Here is a 12,014-nt window from a genome sequence, read left to right as displayed (position 1 = left end):
GAGGAAAAAATCTATACGACTCAACCAAAGAGATTTATTTTTAGTGAGAGGAAAAATCAAGTATGCAAGCTAAAGAAATCTATTTATGGATTAAAACAGGCATCGAGGAGTTGGAATATCTATTTTGATGAGATAGTCAAATTATTTATTTTTATAAAAAATATGGATGAACTATGTGTATATAAGAAGACTAGTGAGAGTGCCATTATCTTCTTGATCTTGTATGTGGATGATATACTGCTCATTGAGAATGATATTCTTATGTTGCAATCGGTCAAAATATGGCTATCACAAATATTTTTCATGAAAGACTTGGGTGAAGCATCCTATATACTTGGTATAAAGATCTATAGGAACAGATCGAAAAAGATGCTTGGCTTGTCCCAATCTAGGTACATAAATCTTGTGTTGAAGAGTTTCAATATGAAAAAAAGTAAAAGAGGTTACTTACCCATGAGTCATGGCATACAACTCTTTAAGAAGATGTCTCCTAAGACACCTAAAGAGAGAAATAGAATGAGTTCTATTCCTTATACTTTGGCTGTAGGATCGATTATGTATGCTATATTGTATACCAGTCCTGATGTGGCTTGTACCTTGGGCATTGTAAGCAAATTTCAGATAGATCTATGGAAGGATAGTTGAAAAGCTATGAAAAATATTCTCAAGTGCTTGAGAAGGATTAGAGATATTTTTCTTATATATGGTGGATTTGATTTTAAATTGAAAGGCTTTATTGATTCTAGTTTTTAATCTGATCTAGATGATAGTAAATCTATATCTGAGTTTGTGTTTACCCTGCATGGTGGTGTAGTGATGTGTAGTCGTTGATAGCACCAAAAATAACTCTACTCACTATGTAGGTAGGATGAGTCGAGATCGTATCCTCAGGGACCTTGGGCTAAGTTGAGATTGTAAAATAAAAGAAAGAAGTATTGTTTTGATTTAAAAAATAAATTATCTTAAAATTGATGTAATTAGAAAATAAAGAGCTTGGAAGTTTTGAATTAATTTGCACTAACAGAGTTGTATCTTTTTTTTAATTAAATAGATACGATTAATCTTAAGAAAAATACCTATCTTTTCTCGACACACCCCGTACCCGTAGATCACGGCGTGTCTCCAGAAAGTACTAGGTAAATAACTTTTTTTTCCTCGGCACGCTCCGTATCCGTAGATCACGGCGCATCTCCGAAAAGTAAAAGTTATTCCTAATATTAATCTAACAGAAAAGCATAAATAAAAGCATATGAAAGAGAGCAAATAAAGAACTCATGATGATTTAAATAAAAAGTATAATCTTTATTGCATATAAAGAAATACAAGAAAGTTTAGAACAATAAACCATCTCTGTGTCATTACAAAATTTCTTCTCCACTCCCGAGACTGCTAGCCTAGCTGCTCATGAAGTAGTCCCTTTCTATTCCTCTATGCAAGGCTCTAGAAGAATTTTTGGGCTTTTACTCCAATGGGAGTACAAAAGCCTTTTTATAAGTGTTAGGAGGGAGGAGTTTTACATGTTTTTCTGATGTGGGACTAAAAAAAATACTAAAGACTAAAAGATGGATGGATGAGATGGAAAGATCACAAACAAATAAAGAAAATATAAATTTTCAAATATCATATTTTTTTTTCCTTTTAATGAGCATCTGTTCGAATGCGTCTGCCAGCAAAAACTCCCCGCTCCCGCCTGCTTGTCGTGCCGCGCTCGCCTCGCACCCGTGCTCGCATCCGCCTGCACCCGTGCTCGCATCCGCCCGCGTGCCTGCGTGCGCATCCAATCGCGTGAACCATACGTGAACACTCCTCTTTGTTTTTTATTCCAAAAAAAAATTTTTGTTTCTTTACAATGACGCTTATATCCTTTTTGGATTCTTTGTATAGTATCTTCATTTTCTATAATACCGTATGCATCCTTCTTTTATTTAAATTTTATTTTTTTAAGTCTAATTTTTTTCAAACTTGAGTCTTTTTGATCTACGAATCAGACTCTTTGTATCGACGATCACCTTTCCTGTAAAACATAAAAAGAAGTATCAAATTCTTAATAAATAAAATAAATTAACTATAATTTTCTGCTTTAAATGACTTAAATTAAGTGTTTATCACACCCCTCAACTTGAATTTTGCTCATCCTCGAGTAAAATAGATATATCAGAATTATGTACCGACTCGGTCTTGAATCAAAAGTTAGGTTAGGCATCCCAAAAGGTAAATGATATCTGGTCAGACCATTAAAGAGATACTTCATTGGATTATCAATTTGACCCAATTTGTGGTTGAGTATTAACTAAAGAAATTTCAAGAGCTTTTCTTTCACCAACTCCCACTTTACTCTTTAAATCCTCTAACTTAATGTGAGAGAGGTTTATTATCTTCTTGCAATTTAGTCTCCTTATTATCCACTATTTTTTTTTTTTAACATTGCTTACCTTTTCACACGAACCACAACACTTAGGCGAAGGGGCCTGGTTACTCAGTAGAAAACCAATATTATATATATATATATATATATATATAAATATATATATATATATATAAATTTTAAGGAGAATTTTTGCATACCTCGACCTTTTCACCCAATCTCTCATGAAGTAGATTCTTTATTGAGATCAGTAAGAAGAGAATTGTAGAATCACTCCTAAAATTTGGTCTAGTCTAAACCCTACCATTCATTGAATTTTCTTAATAATTTATTCCTCAGTATTTCTAAAATTATCTTGACCGTTAATCATTCATTGATTAGGATGCCTAATTGACTCTTAATCAAAATAAAATTTAGATACACAAAACTAATTATTTCTGACCATACTCGAGGATTTGATTAATTTCCTTCCCCCCCTAACTTAATCTACATTGTCCTCAATGAAGTAGGAAAGCAAAAAAAATAAAAGGAGAGAGTGCACCTGGGATAATTTTGCTTCGGAAGGTGAAGATAGCTTCATTGATTAATAGGCTCTTGTTCTAAATTTCTGTAGCTGTAGTAAAGTAAAAAAAAAAATAAAATCATTGGGTTGCCTCCCAATAAGCGCTAAGTTTTACGTCTTCAGCCAGACTGAATTGAGTATTATGGTGGTATTGGATCCACTAAATCAATAGATTCAATTAATTCTCCATCACTAATTCCATCTATGTAAGGTTTCAATCGCTGACCATTCACTTTAAAGGTGTTCCCCTGTTTAGGATTTTTGAGTTCTATAGCTCCTTGAGAAAATACCTGAGTTACAATGAAAGGTCCGTCCCAACGTGAGCAAAGTTTTCCAGGAAATAGACGCAACCTAAAATTGAAGAGCCAAACTTTTTGATTGGGCTCGAATATTTTTTGTGCAATGAATTTATCATGGTATGCTTTAGTTCGAGCCTTATAAATTCTGGCACTCTCATACGCTTCATTGCGTAGCTCTTCAAGTCCATTTAGTTGAAGTCTCCTATTGGAACCTGCATTTTTCATATCAAAGTTAAATTGCCGTATGGCCCAAAATGCATGATGTTCCAATTCCACCGGCAGATGACAAGCTTTTTCGAATACAAGTCGATAAGGAGACATCCTATGGGTGTTTTAAAAGCTGTACGGTAAGCCTATAATGCATCATCTAAGCATGCTGACCAGTCCTTTCTATCGGGTCTTACCATTTTTTCAAGAATATGCTTGATCTCCCTATTGGAGACCTCAACTTGGCCACTTGTCTGGGGGTGATAAGGTGTGGCAACTTTATGAGTTATTTCATATTTTTTCATTAGCATGTCAAATTGCTTATTTGTGAAGTGTGTACCCCCATCACTAATTATGGCTCTTGGGCATCCAAATCGACTAAAGATGTTATGTTGAATAAACTTGATCATGATTTTATGATCATTGGTTCGGGTTGCCATAGCCTCTACCCATTTTGATACGTAATCCACTGCTACCAAAATATACTCGAATCCAAATGAGGAGGGAAAGGGTCCCATGAAATCAATTCCCCAAACATCAAAAATTTCTACCACAAGTATAGGGGACAGGGGCATCATATCTTTTTCTCGAAATATTTTCTGTTTGCTGGCATCGCAAGCAATTACGACTGAATTCATGTGCATCTTTGAATAGTATCGGCCAATAAAATCAACTCTGCAATACCTTTGCTGCAGTTTTTCTTCCACTAAAATATCCCCCACATGCCGAAGAATGGCAAAAAGTGAGAATGCTTTGGAATTCACTCTCGGGACACAACAGCAAATAACTTGGTCAGGATAGTGTTTGAATAGTTCAGGTTCTTCCCAGAAATAATATTTAATTTGCGAGAAAAATCGATCCTTTTCTTATTTTGTCCAGTGAGAAGGTACTTGTCCTATTGATAAGTAATTAACAATATGGGCAAACCATGGAGGACGGCTAGAGGAGATTGCGAAAAGTTGTTCGTCAGAAAATTTCTCTTTGACCTCATCTATGCCTATCGTGTGTTCAACTAAGATCCTGGAGATGTGATCAGCTACCACATTCTTGGAACCCTTCTTATCTCGGATTTCTAGATCAAATTCTTGTAAAAGAATGATCCATCTGATCAAATGCGGTTTAGTATCTTTGTTTGAGAGGAGATATTTCAGAGCCGCATGATCAGAGTAAACTAGAATCTTAGACCCTAACAGATATGAGCAAAATTTTTCAAGGGCGAACACTACTGCTAGTAGCTCTTTTTCTGTTGTAGTGTAGTTTAATTGGGCATCGAAAAGAGTCTTGCTAGCATAATAGATCACATGTGGCTCCTTATTGATTTTTTGGCCTAAGACGGCACCTATTGCAAAGTCAGAGGCATCACACATAATCTCAAATGGAATGGACTAGTCAGGGGATTTTATTATAGGTGCTGTTGTCAGAGCTGTTCGTAATGTGTTGAATACTTTCAAACAGTCTTCGTCAAAGACAAATGGTGTATCCTTTGCCAACAGATTGCACAAGGGTCTTGAAATCTTGCTAAAGTCTTTGATGAAGCATATATAAAATCCGACATGACCTAAGATGGATCGTATTTGTCGGACCGAAGTAGGGGATGGTAGTTTTGAAATGACCTCAACTTTGGCTTTATCTACCTCTATCCCTCTTTCAGAAATAATATGTCCTAATACAATTCCTTTCCGCACCATGAAATGGCTCTTTTCCCAACTTAGGATAAGATTTGTCTCCATACACCGTTTAAGAACTTTGAAAAGATTATGGAGATAATCCTCAAAGGTGGTTCCAAACACAAAAAATCATCCATAAAAATTTCAATACATTTGTCCACCATATCCGAAAAAATGGCCAGTATGCACCATTGAAATGTAGCGGGTGCATTGCAGAGCCCGAATGGCATACGCCGAAAAGCGAAGGTGCCATAGGGGCAGGTGAAGGTAGTCTTTTCTTGGTCATCCGAAAATACAGGTACTTGATTGTACCCTGAATAACCATCAAGAAAGTAGAAAAAACTTTGTCCTGTTAACCGTTCTAAGATTTGGTCGATGAAGGGCAATGAAAAATGGTCCTTCCTAGTAACGGCATTTAGTTTTCTATAATCTATGCATACTCACCATCCAGATGATATGCGAGTGGGAAGCAGTTCACCTTCTTCGTTCTCAACCACAGTAATACCTGATTTCTTAGGTACTACTTGAGTGGGACTGACCTATTTACTATTGGATATGGGGTAGATGATTCCAGCATCTAACTACTTTACCACCTCTTTCTTTACTACTTCACGCATGTTTGGGTTCAATCTCCTCTACATATCTCGATGGGGTTTGGCATTTGCCTCAAAATGAATATGGTGCATGCAAATGGAGGGGTCAATTCCTTTTAAATCGGCAATGAACCAACTGATAGCCTCTTTGTGTTCTTTCAGAATACCAACCAATTGTGCTTCCTGATTAGGGGTCAAGTCTGATGCAATGATTGCCGGGAGGATATCATTGAGTCCTAGAAATACATACTTGAGTGTAGCAAGAAGGAGTTTCAATTCTAACATAGGTGGTGATTCTAAAGATGGGACTATTGGTGTACTGGCTAATATGGGCAATGGCTCATACTTGATTGTCCATGGAGGAGTGGTTTTATCGTATGGTGCATCCAACAAGATGTTAACTTCTTTCATATATTCTCAAAGTCATACACTCCAAAGTGAGCCAAGCAAGTATCTAAGGGGTCTGGTGCTAGAATTGTGGGTGTTGCATCTTCTATAATGTCTTCTAGTATATCTACTTCGAAGCAACTATCCATTGATGGACCTTGGGAAGCACCAAACTTATTCAATCTTAGTTTCTTATTCCCAAACGATACGTCCATGACTCTTGTCCTACAATTAATGCATGCATTTGCCATAACTAGGAAGGGTCGTCCTAAGATAATGGGAATTTGTCTGGGGTTGCCACTTAGTTCCATGTCGACAACCAGAAAATCAACTGAAAAGTAAAATTCATCTACCTTGACCAAGACATCCTCAAGTATTCCACATGGTTCCTTAATTGATCTGTCGGCTAATTGCAGTGTGACTGATGTGGGTTTCAGTTCTCCAAATTCAAAAAGTTCATACACCGAACTAGGTAAAAGATTCACACTTGCCTCTAAATCCAAAGAGCTTTTTCAATATGATAATCTCCTATAACACAGGAAATGATGGAGGCTCCTGGGTCCTTAAGCTTTGGAGGAGTGGCATGCTGGAAGACAGAACTAGCCTGTTCAGTGAGGCATACTTTCTTTAGGATTTGGGATCTAGATTTATGTCTTTGGGTGCACAAATCTTTCAAAAATTTGGCATAAGCAGGGATCTGTTTGATTGCATCTAAAAGGGGAAGATTAATTTGGACTTGCTTAAACAATTTCAACATCTCATCGAGTTTTCCTCCCTTCTTATCTGTAGGAATAGGGGCTTTCAGGGCATCCAAAATGGGGCTTTAGGCAAGTAAGATGATTCCGGTGCAGTTGGTTCCTTCTCTATTTTCAGGTCCTCCTTATTCTTGGGTGATTTGGCTTCGGTTAGAGGTTTAGGGTCGGTCTCATTGGTTTTACTAGTGTGTTCAATGACCTTCCCACTTCTCAGAGTCATGATTGATTTGGCATATTCAAAAAAAACTTCTGGGGTATTAGAGCTCTCAATCACAAATTGCCCTCTTGGGGTGCTCTCGGTTGGCTAGGTAATTTTCCTCCTTCCCTCCTACTGAATGCAGTCGCTAGTTGACCTATTTGGATCTCTAGCTTAGCAATGGATTGTGTGTGGGAGTTAACGGTCTGAGTGTTGACTTCTAATCGTTCTAGTACTTTCAGAACTTTTTCATCAAAAGCTGAATTATGACCAGTAGTAGACGGTTGAGGAACATTTTGAAATTGATGGTATGGTCCATGCCTATATGTTGGGTCCTGATATTGAAGTCGAGGTGTGGCAGGACCAACCACTGGTTGTGGTCTCCAGGAGAAATTTGGATGGTTTCTCTAGTTGGGATTATAAGTGTTCGAATAAGGATCGTTTCCTGGTCTGCGAGCTTTTGGACTTGAGCTTGCTGAACCTGCTCGTGCACAAACTCAGAAAATTGAGGTGCGACTGGGTATTCACAAACAAAATGGTTCGGACTTGCACACAATGCACAAACTTCTTGGATTGGGTTAGGTGGAATCGGGGATTATCCAGTATTTAGAAGACGATCTAATTTTTGGGACAGTTCATCTACCTTATGATGGATATCTATGGCATTTCCTACTTCATATATTCCACCTCTCTTGGGTTTAACATGGGTTTATCTCTAATAGAGGCAGACATATGATGTAATAAATTTTTACTTAAAATTTCAAACAGTTGTCATGCCTCATCCTCACTTTTCAGCATGAATGTCCCACCGCATGATGCATCGACCATTTGTCGATGTCTTTCAGATAGCCCATCATAAAAATATTGGATTAACTGCCACTTGGGTACAGCATGGTGGGAATATTTTCTAATAAGGTCCTTTAATCTCTCCCATGTTTCATGAAATATTTCTCCATCTAATTGGAAAAACTAGTTATGGCTTTCCTTATTTGATTAGTTTTTCCTATGGAAAATATTTCTTGAGAAACTCTCCTTGCAGCTAGTCCCAGGTTGATATAGTCATGGAATCCAAAGTATGTAGGCAGTATTTGGCTTTGTCCTAAGTGAGAAAGGAAATAATTTTAACCTAAGAGCATCATCAGAGAAGTTATGAATTTTGACAGTTGAGCATATCTCAAGAAATTCTTCAAGATATTTATAAGGGTCCTCGTTACTAAGTCCATAAAATGAAGGTAACATTTGGATTATACTGGACTTAATTTCATATTGAGTGGCCTCCACAGGGGGCACTTGAATACAAGGAGAGTAGGTATATGTGGAAGGAGTAGAGTACTCCTTCAATTGCCTGGGTGGATCATTCTCCTGATTTCGGTCCATATTTTTACGTCTGTTGGCTCTAAAAGTTCTTTCTATTTCTGGATCAAAAGATTGGATTTCTGGTCATAATGATCTACGGCCAAGCAAACACAAAAAATTTTAATTTTTATAATATATATATATATATTTTTTATAATAAAGTGAGAAAAGAATGAAGAAAATCTAAAGAGAAGAACCTAAGAATCTTAAATCTATGAAAAGGAAGAAATTAGTTAATATTTAGATGTTAATTGCAATCAACTTAAACAAGCATAGACTCTCTATCCTAAGGTTAACTTAGATCTAGACAGCTCCTAACTTTCAAGACCGCCTTTGAGCACTCCAAGCTCAAGACTGACTAACTGACTCAGCCAGGTAAGCGTAAGATATGGGAGGTTTCCTGCTCGTTGCTTTTCTTAGACACCAACTGAGTTGGCCAGGTCAATCAACGGAACCAATTAAAAACCACTTTCTTTAACCACTTGCCTTAGACACCGAGCAATTAACCAATCCACACTCGGTTCAACTCTAGAGCTTTCTTATCCTATTGAGCTCGAAATTCCTAAGGCTGATATCTAGTTGATTTTAAAATTAAGGCTTGGTTTAATGCAGAATGAAGGTTATGATTTTTGGGCCAAGGAAGGGTGATCAAATCCCCACCTTATCTGATTAATGGGTTATTGCCCTTAAGATTAATTATGAAGATGAGATGCAAAGAAACAGGGTGTCCAATCAATTTAAAAATTTTTATATTTGAGGTTATGCTATTTTAGTTAAGTGTTATGAAATGTCAGTGGCTTTTTTTTTTTTAATTCAACTGTGCCAAGGTCCCCGACAATGGTGCCAAAATTTGATGCGTAATCATTGATAGCACCAAAAATAACTCTACTCACTATGTAGGTAGGATGAGTCGAGATCGTATCCTCAGAGATCTTGGGCTAAGTTGAGATTGCAAAATAAAAGAAAGAAGTATTGTTTTGATTTAGAAAATAAGTTATCTTAAAATTGATGTAATTAGAAAATAAAGAGCTCGGGAGTTTTGAATTAATTTGCACTAGTAGAGTTGTATCTCTTTTTTTAATTAAATAGATGCGATTAATCTTAAAAAAATATCTATCTTTCCTCGGCACACCCCATACCCGTAGATCACGGCGTGTCTCCGAAAGTACTAGGTAAACAACTTTTTTTTTCCTCGGCACGCCCCTTATCCGTAGATCACGGCGCGTCTTCGGAAAGTAAAAGTTATTCCTAATATTAATTAACAGAAAAGCATAAATAAAAGTATATGAAAGAGAGCAAATAAAGAATTCATGATGATTTAAATAAAAAGCATAATCTTTATTGCATATAAAGAAATACAAGAAAGTTTAGAACAATAAACCATCTCTGTGTCGTTACAAAATTTCTTCTCCACTCCCGAGACTGCTAGCCTAGCTGCTCATGAAGTAGTCCCTTTCTATTCCTCTATGCAAGACTCTAGAAGAATTTTTGGGCTTTCCCTCCAATGGGAGTACAAAAGCCTTTTTATAGGTGTTAGGAGGGAGGAGTTTTACATATTTTTCGATGTGGGACTAAAAAAAATACTAAAGACTAAAAGATGGATGGATGAGATGGAAAGATCACAAATAGATAAAGAAAATACAAATTTCCAAATATCATATTTTTTTCCTTTTAATGAGCATCTGTTCGAACGCGTCTGCTAGCAAAAACTCCCCGCTCCCACCTGCTTGCCGTGCCGCGCTCGCCTCGCGCCCATGCTCGCATCCGCCCGCACCCGTGCTTGCATCCGCCCGGCGCCTGCGCGCGCGTCCAATCGGTGAACCATACGTGAACACTCCTCTTTATTTTTTTATTCCAAAAAAAAATTTTGTTTCTTTACAATGACGCTTATATCCTTTTTGGATTCTTGCATAGTATCTTCATTTTCTATAATATCGTATGCATATTTCTTTTATTTAAATTTTATTTTAAGTCTAATTTTTTTCAAACTTGAGTCTTTTTGATCTACAATCGGACTCTTTGTATCAGTGATCACCTTTCCTGTAAAACATAAAAAAAAGCATCAAATTCTTAATAAATAAAATAAATTAACTATAATTTTCTACTTTAAATGACTTAAATTAAGTGTTTATCACACCCCCAACTTGAATTTTGCTCATCCTCGAGTAAAATAGATATATCAGAATTATGTACCGACTCGATCTTGAATCAAAAGTTAGGTTAGGCATCCCAAAAGGTAAATGATATCTGGTCAACCATTAAAGAGATACTTCATTGGATTATCAATTTGACCCAATTAGTGGTTGAGTATTAACTAAAGAAATTTCAAGAGCTTTTCTTTCACCAACTCTCACTTTACTCTTTAAATCTTCTAATTTAATGTGAGAGAGGTTTATTATCTTCTTGCAATTTAGTCCCCTTATTATCCACTATTTTTTTTTTTTAACATTGCCTACCTTTTTACGCGAACCACAATACTTACTTAGGTGAAAGGGCCCGGTTACTTAGTAAGAAACTAATATTTATATATATATATATATATATATATATATATATATTTTAAGGAAAATTTTTGCATACCTCGACCTTTCCACCTAATCTCTCATGAAGTAGATTCTTTATTGAGATCAGTAAGAAGAGATTGTAGAATCACTCCTAAACTTTGGTCTAGTCTAAACCCTACCATTCATTAGGTTTTCTTAATAGTTTATTCCTCAGTATTTCTAAAATTATCTTGATCGTTAATCATTCATTGATTAGGATGCCTAATTGACTCTTAATCAAAATAAAATTTGGATACACAAAACTAATTATTTCTGACCATACTCGAGGATTTGATTAATTTTTTCTCCCCCCAACTTAATCTACATTGTCCTCAATGGAGTAGGAAAGCAAAGAAAATAAAAGGAGAGAGTGCACCTGGGATAATTTTGCTTCGAAGGTGAAGATAGCTTCATTGATTAATAGGCTCTTGTTCTAAATTTTGTAGCTGCAGTAAAGTAAAAAAAATATGAAATCATTGGGTTGCCTCCCAACAAGCGCTAAGTTTTACGTCTTCAGCCAGACTGAATTGAGTATTATGGTGGTATTGGATCCACTAAATCAATAGATTCAATTAATTCTCCATCACTAATTCCATCTATGTAAGGTTTCAATCGCTGACCATTCACTTTAAAGGTGTTCCCCTTTTAGATTTTTGAGTTCTATAGCTCCATGAGGAAATACCTGAGTTACAATGAAAGGTCCGTCCCAACGTGAGCGAAGTTTTTCAGGAAACAGACGCAACCTTGAATTGAAGAGCCAAACTTTTTGATTGGGCTCGAATGTTTTTCGTGCAATGAATTTATTATGGTAGCTTTAGTTTGAGCCTTATAAATTCTGGCACTCTCATACGCTTCATTGCGTATCTCTTCAAGTTCATTTAGTTGAAGTCTCCTATTGGAACCTGCATTTTTCATATCAAAGTTAAATTGTCGTATGGCCCAAAATGCACGATGTTCCAATTCCACCGGCAGATGACAAGCTTTTCGAATACAAGTCGATAAGGAGACATTCCTATGGGTGTTTTAAAAGTGGTACGGTAAGTCCATAATGCATCATCTAAGCGTGCTGACCAGTCTTTTCTAT

The 12,014-nt window shown here is 36.4% G+C and overlaps 1 protein-coding gene and 1 non-coding gene across 13 annotated transcripts in view; both read left to right on the top strand.

The window, feature by feature from the left end:
* LOC105032602 (protein STRUBBELIG-RECEPTOR FAMILY 3) overlaps positions 1-12,014 on the top strand; it is a 76,834-nt gene that overhangs the window by 56,757 nt on the left and 8,063 nt on the right. The gene's annotated exons all lie outside the window — the stretch shown is intronic.
* Positions 7,919-8,023, top strand: LOC140855956 (small nucleolar RNA R71). Its single transcript, XR_012139398.1, has one exon. It is a non-coding gene; the product is annotated as a small nucleolar RNA R71 (small nucleolar RNA).

Source organism: Elaeis guineensis, chromosome 2 (assembly GCF_000442705.2).
Source record: "Elaeis guineensis isolate ETL-2024a chromosome 2, EG11, whole genome shotgun sequence".
Lineage (NCBI taxonomy): Eukaryota > Viridiplantae > Streptophyta > Magnoliopsida > Arecales > Arecaceae > Elaeis > Elaeis guineensis.
This window is presented reverse-complemented; position numbering and strand designations above follow the sequence as displayed.